Here is a 9,826-nt window from a genome sequence, read left to right on the forward strand (position 1 = left end):
TCATAAGAGAGGCTCTTCTGAATGTCGATGCTCTAAATAGGGACAATAACTGCTGGGTCACCTATGCACTTCTTTATCAAAGAGACATGGAAGACTTGATGGACTGAGGCTAGATCTGAAGGAAACTCAAGCTCATAAGATACCTTGCCGAAGCGACAAAGTATTCTGAAGGGACCGACATACCAGGGACTATGTTTCCCTTTGTTTCTGAACCTCTTCACTCCCTTTATGGGAGAGATCTTAAGATATACATAGTTATTGACCTCGAACTCGAGATCCTTTCTACGAACATTTACATAGGACTTCTGTTGGCTCTGAGCAGCCTGGAGTCTCTCTCTAATTAACTAAACTTTCTCTAAGGCATCGAATACTAAGTTAGGACCTATGATTGAGGCCTTATGAACTTCGAACCAACTAATCGAAGATCTACATCTCCTACCATAGAGAGCTTCAAATGGAGCTATCTGAATCCTAGAATTACAGCTATTACTGTATGCAAACTAAATCAAAGGCAAGTGGTCATCCCAATTTTCCTTGAAGTCAATTGCACATAACCTTAGCATATCTTCAAGAGTCTGAATGGTCCTCTCTGCTTGACCATCTGTCTAAGGATGAAATGTTGTGCTGAGATGGACTTAGGTACCGAGACCCTTTTAGAATTCTTTCCAAAAGTCAGAAGTGAACTGGGTACGTCTGTCTGAGATGATAGATAGTGGAACACTATGTAAATTGACTAACTCCCTGATATAGAGTTTGGCATAATCCTCGGTAAAATAAGAAGTACGAACAGGAAGGAATAAGCTGACTTGGTTATTCTATCTATAATGATCCAGAATGAATCATGCTGATGAAGAGTTCCAAGCAAACCCGTCACGAAGTCTATGTTAACTTCTTCCCACTTCCAAGTAGGAATGGTGAACCCTTGTATGTAACCACTAGGTTTCTAATCCTCTATCTTAACCTGCTGACATGTAGAGCACTTAGCCACAAACACTGCAATATCTCTCTTCATCCTACTCCACTAATAGATGTCCCGCATATCACAATACATCTTAGTAGCCCCTGGATGAATAGAGTATCGTGCACTATGCACTTCTACAAGAATTTGCTGCATCAATTCACATACACCTACAATACATAGAAGACCCTGACAACGAAGAACACCATCTCCCCCTTGGGAGAAAACCTCAACTTTTTGATTCTGAACTTCTAATTCTGACTGACTCTTTGAGCATGACAAGGCTAGGATCCCTGTCTTGTTTCTTTTTCACCTTAGAAACTAGAGATGACTCTGAACTACTATGAACACATACACCCTCTTCTAAAGAATCGACTAAACAAATGCCTAGTCTGGCAAGTTGATGGATCTCCTGAGCCATCATTTCCTTACTATCCTCAACGTGAGAAATACTACGCATGAAGAGTCAACTGAGAGCGTCGGCCACAATATTTACCTTGCCTGGATGATAAAGAAAACTCATGTCGTAATCCTTCAAGATCTCTAACCACCTTTCCCTGGCAAAGATTGAGATCTTTCTGGGAAAAGACATACTGGAGGCTTTTATGATTTATTAAGATATCTACATGAACTTCATAGGGATAATGCCTCCAAATCTTCAAATCAAAAACTACCGCTGCTAACTCAAGATAATGAGTAGGATAATTCTTCTCATGTGGCTTTAATTGTCTGGAGGTACAGGCTATGACCTTACCATGCTGCATGAGCACACAACCTAAACCCACTCTGGATGCATCATAATAGACTACAAAACTATTTGAACCATCTGGAATAGCTAGAACTGGAGCTGAGGTGAGTTGAGTCTTCAACTCTTGAAAGCTCTTCTCGCATGAATCTAACCACTGAAACTTAATCTTCTTCTGAGTCAATCTGGACATGGGAGATGCAGTAGAAGAAAATCCCTTAACAAACCATTTGTAATAGCTAGCCAAACCAAAGAAACTACTTATATCTGATGGAGATACGAGTCTGGGCCAGTTTTTTACTGCCTCAGTTTTCTGAGGATCTACTCTAATGCCATCACCGAAAATAATATGGCTAAGGAATGCTACTGATCTTAGCCAAAATTCGCACTTGCTGAACTTAGCGAATAACTGGTGATCCCTGAGAGTCTGAAGAACAATCCTGAGATGGTCTGCATGATCACGCTCTGTGCGATAATAGATCAGACTATCATCTATAAAGACTATGACAAACATGTCCAAGTACTGCTTGAATAGACGGTTCATCAAATCCATAAAAGCTGCAGGGGCATTGGTAAGACCAAATGACATGACTAAAAATTCAATGTGATCATACTGAGTATTGAAAGCTGTCTTTGGAATGTGACATTCTATAACTCTGAGCTGATGGTAGCCTGATCTGAGGTCTATCTTGGAGAAGTAACTGGCACCCTAAAGTTGGTCGAATTGATCATCAATTCTTGGAAGAGGATATTTGTTCTTGACCATGACATTATTGAGTTGACGATAGTCAATACACATCCTGAGAGAACCATCTTTCTTGCACACGAATAATACTGGTGCACCCCATGGGGAAATATTGGGTCTGATGAATCCGTTATCTAAGAGATCCTTCAACTTATCTTTTAGTTCCTTGAGTTCTGCTGGTGCTATTCTGTATGGCGGAATATAAATAGGTTGATATTCGGAAAAAGGTCTATGCTGAAGTCTATTCCTTTTTGGAGGAATGCCTGGAAGATCTTGCAGCTCAAACAAAGAAGAGTCTGGTCCGGTCTGAATTCAGGCATAATAAGTTGACTGGGGATTGATAGAATATGTTTGGTATTATTGAGGCTTTTGTATTTTATCCGGGAAAGATATCTGATTATTTATTAATAAAAAAAACTTTTTCGAGTTTGGGAGATTTAGAACTAGAATATTTAACATGCACGAGATAATACACACACCCATTAGAAATTATTTTCCTTGCCCGAATGTAGGACACAAGTTGACCCCTAAGCGCTGAAATGCTACCCTTCCACTCTAGGACGGGTTTATTCGGGAAATGAAATTGAACTATCCTATTTCTGCAGTCAACTGTGGCATAGCAGGAATGAAGCCAATCCATGTCGAGAATGACATTAAAATTAGTCATCTATAACTCCACTAAATCTGCTAACATGGATTTCTAAGATATCATAACCGGGCAGTTACTGTATACCCGCCGGGTTATGATGATTTTACCCATTGGGGTAGAGACTAAAAAGGGCTCTGCTAGGACTTCGGGACTGATTCCGAAATCGCTTGCTATATATGGAGAAACAAAAGACAAAGATATACCTGGTTCTAGCAAAGCATATACATGAACATGGAAAATCTATAACTTACCAGTAACGATATCAAGAGACTTTTCCTAATCCTGCCAGGACTGAAGAGCATAGAGTCCTTTTGGGCGTTGCCCACTGGTAGCACTGGAAATGGCACCTTTATGGTTCGGGCGACTGGACTGAGCTGTAGAATGATTTTACTGACCCTGAAAACTTAATTGCAGACACTCCTTAATCTTGTGGCCTGGCTTGTCACAACCAAAAAGACATCACTACTAGCTCTACAAATGCCCTTGTGGTTCTTACCATAAGTCTGACAAAAGGGATTTATTCGGGCACTACTAACACTGCCCTGAGATTTATAGCCTGGAGCTTTATCTCTATTGCCATCTCTAAACTTTAGCACTGGAGCACTAGCAGAGGAAGGAGCTGGAATGGCTGACTTGGAGAAAAACTGTGAACGATTTCCTCCATCTGACTTGGGGTGAGCAAAGTTGAAGTTACCTGACCTTGCTCTCTTGTTCTACCTCTTCCTTGTCTTAAACTTCTTATCTTCTACTTGTTGGGCATGGGTCATGATGCTGGCCAAGGTCATATCACTAATCAGCATCATAGACCTACACTTATTTACTATACTATTATTGAACCCTGACATGAACTTGCTTATCTTACCTCTATTGTCTGCAACCACATGAGAAGCATAAAAGGCTAGCTGAGTAAATCTAAGAAAATACACCCTAACCATCATATTCCCCTGCCTAAGATTGATGAATTCAAGAAGTTTGGCTTCTCTCATATCTTGTGGAAAGAATCTGCCTAAGAAGGACGTGACAAATTCTTCCCACTCGATAGGGCCTTTATCATCTAGCCTCTCCGACTTCCACTATTTGTACCAATCATGAGCAACATCCTATAACTGGTAGGGGGCTAACTCAGCACTCTCAATAGAAGTAACACCCATGGTGTCAATGACCTTCTGGACTTGGTCAATGAACTCCTGAGGGTCCTCATCAGACTTAAACCCATGGAAAGATGAAGGGTTCATCCGGGTGAAGTCCCAAAACCTAGATGCTTTGGGATTGGCCACTGGATTGGCCGGAATGAATGGTGGCCATTTATTCTGTGCATCCATGGACTGAGCAAGTATGGTAAATGCGGCTCTAAATTCCGCATGGGAAAAATATTTGCCCAAAGGATCTTCCGGCTGAGGAGCTGGCTAGTTTCTTTTCTTTAGGGCCATGGTCTGGAATAGGAGAAGAATGGATTAGACTGAGATTTTAACTTGTGATTATGCTCACTAGCATGACATGAATAATGAAGAAAGAGGACTATTCCAAAAACCTCTTATAGCCTCCAGCACACATAAATGTGGCGCGCAACACACCCATGTACGAGACTCTACTAGATGCAACTTTCAGACTTCCTAGGACTCTATTGAACCTTAGGCTCTGATACCATGTTTATAACACCCCGATTTGCTATACCAAAATGCTAAACGATGCTCATGAACCTAAGGGACCACAAGCTAACCCATGAATGATATCTTTACCTGTATATGGCAAATCATGATATAATAATGTGGAATACATAGAATTGTAAGGCCATAAGGTTCAACTAAATAAAATCATATGGGTGAAATACCCAAAAAAACTCAATCTAAAAGCTAATTCTGAACGTAAATCTGAACATAAATCTAAAAGCCTCTAAACTATCTAAATAAGGAGTTGAAAGAATATATCTCCAACTAACTCAGTAAAACTAAACTAAAGAAATAAATAAATGTATCAAATCATATTATCCTCGAATCAATGAGGACTCACTGTGTCTCTGAAACTGGAATGCTATCGATACTGCTAGGATAGAGCTCGTGTCTCGGAACCTATGGTGTAACATGAAAACACCATAGCACAAATGCGTTAGTACAACTGGAGTACTGAGTAACGAGGAAGGTAGGCTGAACATAAAGGGTTTCATGCATGAATAACACTGACTGACTAATATGAATGTGGGAGTGCAAACACACATATATAGAAACTGGGATCGTTAATACGTGATAGCATGACATGTAAGCTAATACAAGGTTTACTGATAACTGTCATGACTGAAACTAAAACTGATAACATTGGCGACTGCATCTGATATTCCTATATATACTAAAATTTGAAGAACGCCCTGAGTTGTTTTATCGAGACTGATACTGAAACTGTGGGAAGTAGTGTTTAACCGACATGCCCCATGTATGAGGTTATGACTAAGCTGGGGTCCAATCTCTACCCTGACTGGAGGGGTGTCAATACCATGCCATGGGTAAGGACAGCCTGTGAGTGACCCTTATCTGGTAGGTACTCAATGAGAATGGTGGGAACCCTAAACTGATGGGTTAAGACACCTCATCAACCCTAATCTAATGTGTTAAGATGTCTCAACCTATGCTGGCTACGTAGTTCTGGAACAGAAGCATCACTACTAAGAATCACACCCTGAACTGGCGGGTGAGTTCCCATCCTTGGGTTCACTCGATGCTAATCTCTACTCCTATCTGGAGGGACTGGACATGAATAACGGACTGTGCTTCACTTAATCTTATTGAATTCCATTGACTGGCGGAATGTTACTGATATCTAACAATTGACTAAGATCATGAGTTTTTCCTAAGTCACATGACGGACTAAATTCTATGGAATCATAACTTGAGTTCGGATATCCTGAAACATGACATGGCTCTAGTCACACAGCTATAGTTTTTGGGTACAAGGATCCCCAGGACTCGATAGGGGGAATCTGACACACATGACATGACTTGATCATAAGATTTGAGTCCGCAGTTCACAATATCATAAGTAAGGCTTTCATAATAAGAATGATTCTCAACAAATGATCACATGATCGGGAATGCACACAATATGTGTAGACTTGCATGGTTTCAATAACATGGTCATTCCATACCGTAATAATATCATAAATATCTTGCACAATTTCTTTAATTCAAGACAATAGCATGGGGATCACGTTGAACATAAACTTAGAACATAGAATAGTCATTTAGGACTTATTATGTCATAAAAACATGATTTCAATTCCCGTGGGTATTTTAACAAACACCTTACATGCACATCTTAGGCATAGATGGATTCATCAAGATTACAAATATTCAACTACCAATTTAACATATTTATACGTTAAATACCACCATATCCTCACAATAAACATACAAAGATCCCATCTTAGGCATTATAAAACTCCAACCACATGAACATCAACCACAAATAATATAAACATCATAATACAAAATTTAGAAAATGGTTCTTGAGCTTTATGGATGAAAGGAGTCCTTGAATAAACTCACGCATACCTTAGAAGGAAGATTCTTAATGATTGATTGAGGAATTTCCTTAAAATCAAATCTTCAAGCTTAGTTACACAACCCTAGTTGTTTTTCTCTTTTAGTGCTCTTGGATGATGATCTTTGACATGATAATAGGGTTGCAATATGTTTAGAAGCTATATATTTCGTAGGGTTAAGTTTAGAGTCGTGTAAGGAGTGTTAAAAGACTTAATTACCCTTAAAATAACTCAAAACGGAGTGTTTTTTGCACCTGGAACTGACTTAGGTGGTGCCCAAGTGATTTCCTAAGCTATGTTGTGCGGCGTCTAACCAATCGCCTATGTTTGGTTGGGCGGCGCCTAACTAATCACCTATCCTTACTGTCTCTCACGAAAATGGCCATCACTTTTCGATCGGGTATTGGATTAAGGCAAAATTGGTATCATTGGAAAGCTAATATGATTCTCTCAAATTTGGTGGGTCTAAATCATACAAAATACCACATTAAGATCGAGTTATAATCATTCAAAGATGATCCTTACATAATCGAATACTAAAACTTGATGGATTCAAAAACTCTTAGCTTGTATTACCTTAAGTGACTCATATGAACATAATTAATGCATCAAAAGCTATCATATGACTAGGATATTCATTGTAAGTCATGTACTCCCGTATGAATCATAGGATAAGATATTTCATATGTAGGAATACTTATTCACTTCCTACCTTAGAAACATGCGAGGTATTACAAGTAACCTGGTCCTAATCCAAAAATTTTAGTAATCACCACAAGCATCAATCTACTACATCTAGTACAAAATATATATATATATACTATAAGTTTGTAAACTCAAACTATGGCTAAAAGAGTATAAGTTTGTAAATCCACTGCCCGAGATCAACTTTAAGATTAAATCAGTATCATGGAGTAGAAATGGTCGAAGTCTCTGTCAATCAAAGTAAATAGTAGTGGTAAAATCTAATGAGTTCAATTTTGGTCGTTTATGTAAAATATTTATTTATGTGTGATTTGACCATTTTACCCCTCCACGTGATTATATTATGATATTTTTAGGGGGTGGGGATTAGCATGGTTCCCAAGTCATTTTTATATAATTTGTATGATTGTGATTTTTGGTGGCTTAAAAAGATTTATAGTTAACATGGTGCAACATTTATTGATTTATGTATCAAATAAAAAAATAAATAATGCAAACAGATTTGGAACATCAATTTTAAATTCATAGCATGATTAGTGTTGTTTTATGGACTTTATATCTCATTTTGACCCTCAATTTAAAAAGTTGTAAAATTAAGTTTTGGGGTTCAATTCTAGTAAAATGATGTCCATTTCAAAATCTAATATCTCCATTGTGTTTGGTGCATTAAATTTGCTAAGGTAGCATAGTCTATTTGTCTTCTGTTGATTCAAGATGAATCTCGACAGGGTTCAGGGAGACTTGAAATTCTCCAAGTCTCTCGCTAGTGTACCACTCAGCTGGTGCACCTTCTTAAGAAACATTTGGTCACTTAAGCATCTCAGCAGAGCATTTGAGATATCGCTTGTGCGACTCCTTTGTCGTGTATGTGACCGTTGCTTATGAAACAGTTGGATTACTTAGGCGACACTCACTGACCAAAAAATTATCGAGTATGCAACACCTAGTCGCTTAAGAGATAGTTACTTAAGCTACTTGTTGATCACTAAGAGATACTTGGGTGATTTCTATACCTTAGTTTTGTGATTTTTACCGCATTTTTATAACTTGGAGCTTGGGGATCAAGTTTTGGTAATCTCCAAAACTCCTATTTCAACTACTTTTCATCAATTTAATCATTCAAATGTTATTTGAATACAGATTTAAAGGTGGAATTTGGGAATTTTGGACCAAAAGGCCAAAAAATTACTTCTTCAATTCAAACTCCAATTTCACCTCATTTTCGCTGGAGTTTTCTCCTATGAGTTTCTTTAATCCTGGAAAATATATTTTTAGACAAAAATTCTGATTTTACCTTTCTTTTTTGAAAACTCATTTTGAGGGTCCGTTTGTACCCCAATTTGAAATTGGACAATATCAATATCATTGACTTTCTTTTGACACATAAATTCTATATTTATTTGTTTTATCTAATTTTTTGTCCATACGTGAGATGACACTCATTGATAGGGGCATATTCATTCCAATTTCATCATTCGAGGTAGGTTATTGCTTAAATTCCTTTATATTAACTTGGGTAATTAGCATAAGTATAGTATCATTTTAAGGGTGTGGGAAATTATCATGAAAATGGTTATAAACATTATGTTTTACCAATATAGGGGCCTATGTTGTTGCTAATTGGTGGTTTGAGACATTATTTTCTATGTGTGACTGTGTGACATCTTATATGATATTTTTTCCTTGTGTATGTAATATTAGTTATATCTTGTTGATGAAAAAGCCTATTGTGGTATCAATGATACATTTTGTTATATTTTACCCGATTGGCATCTGAATTATTTTGGATTCATGAATGGTTGGAATATTGAGTGAATTTTGGTTCACTTGGTTTGTATATTGGTTGAATCTTAAAATTTTCAATGTGGTTGTTTATGGGAATTACATCTTCATATCATGTACATTAATGAAACATGTGTACCACTATAGTAATACTAGAAATATTGGCTTTTTCTGATAGTAAATATGATAGCTTTAAAACCCTCTATCAATGGATGTGCTGGAAAGGAGATATAGATTGTATATGGGTTGACGAACCCCCTAAAGGTCCTACCTCAGGACAACATCTCAATTGATTTATACAAAGGTTGTGGGACAACCTCGTGTTTCACATCACGATCATCATTATTGCAATTTATTATATACCTTGTGCTTTTTTGTTTTTAGATCCTTGAAATGATATTTGTCTATTTGTATTGCTTTCTTTATACTTATATGTATGATCTCAGTATAATTATGTCTTCTTGTTGTATTTGCATGTGATATATGTGAATATTATAGAATTGTTAGCGTAGACTATACCTTTTCTTATCGAGACTAGGTCTTATTTTGTATTCTGAGATAGAGTTTATTCTTTTAGACTGTTATTGTATCTTTTGACACTTAAGATGTATTTAATAGTTCTTACACAATGACACCAGGTTTTAGGATTTTATCTTGTATCTTTAGTTATATATTTTCCCTTATATATATATATATATATGGTTTGACTC

This window comes from Capsicum annuum, chromosome 6 (genome assembly GCF_002878395.1).
Source record: "Capsicum annuum cultivar UCD-10X-F1 chromosome 6, UCD10Xv1.1, whole genome shotgun sequence".
Taxonomy (NCBI): Eukaryota; Viridiplantae; Streptophyta; class Magnoliopsida; order Solanales; family Solanaceae; genus Capsicum; species Capsicum annuum.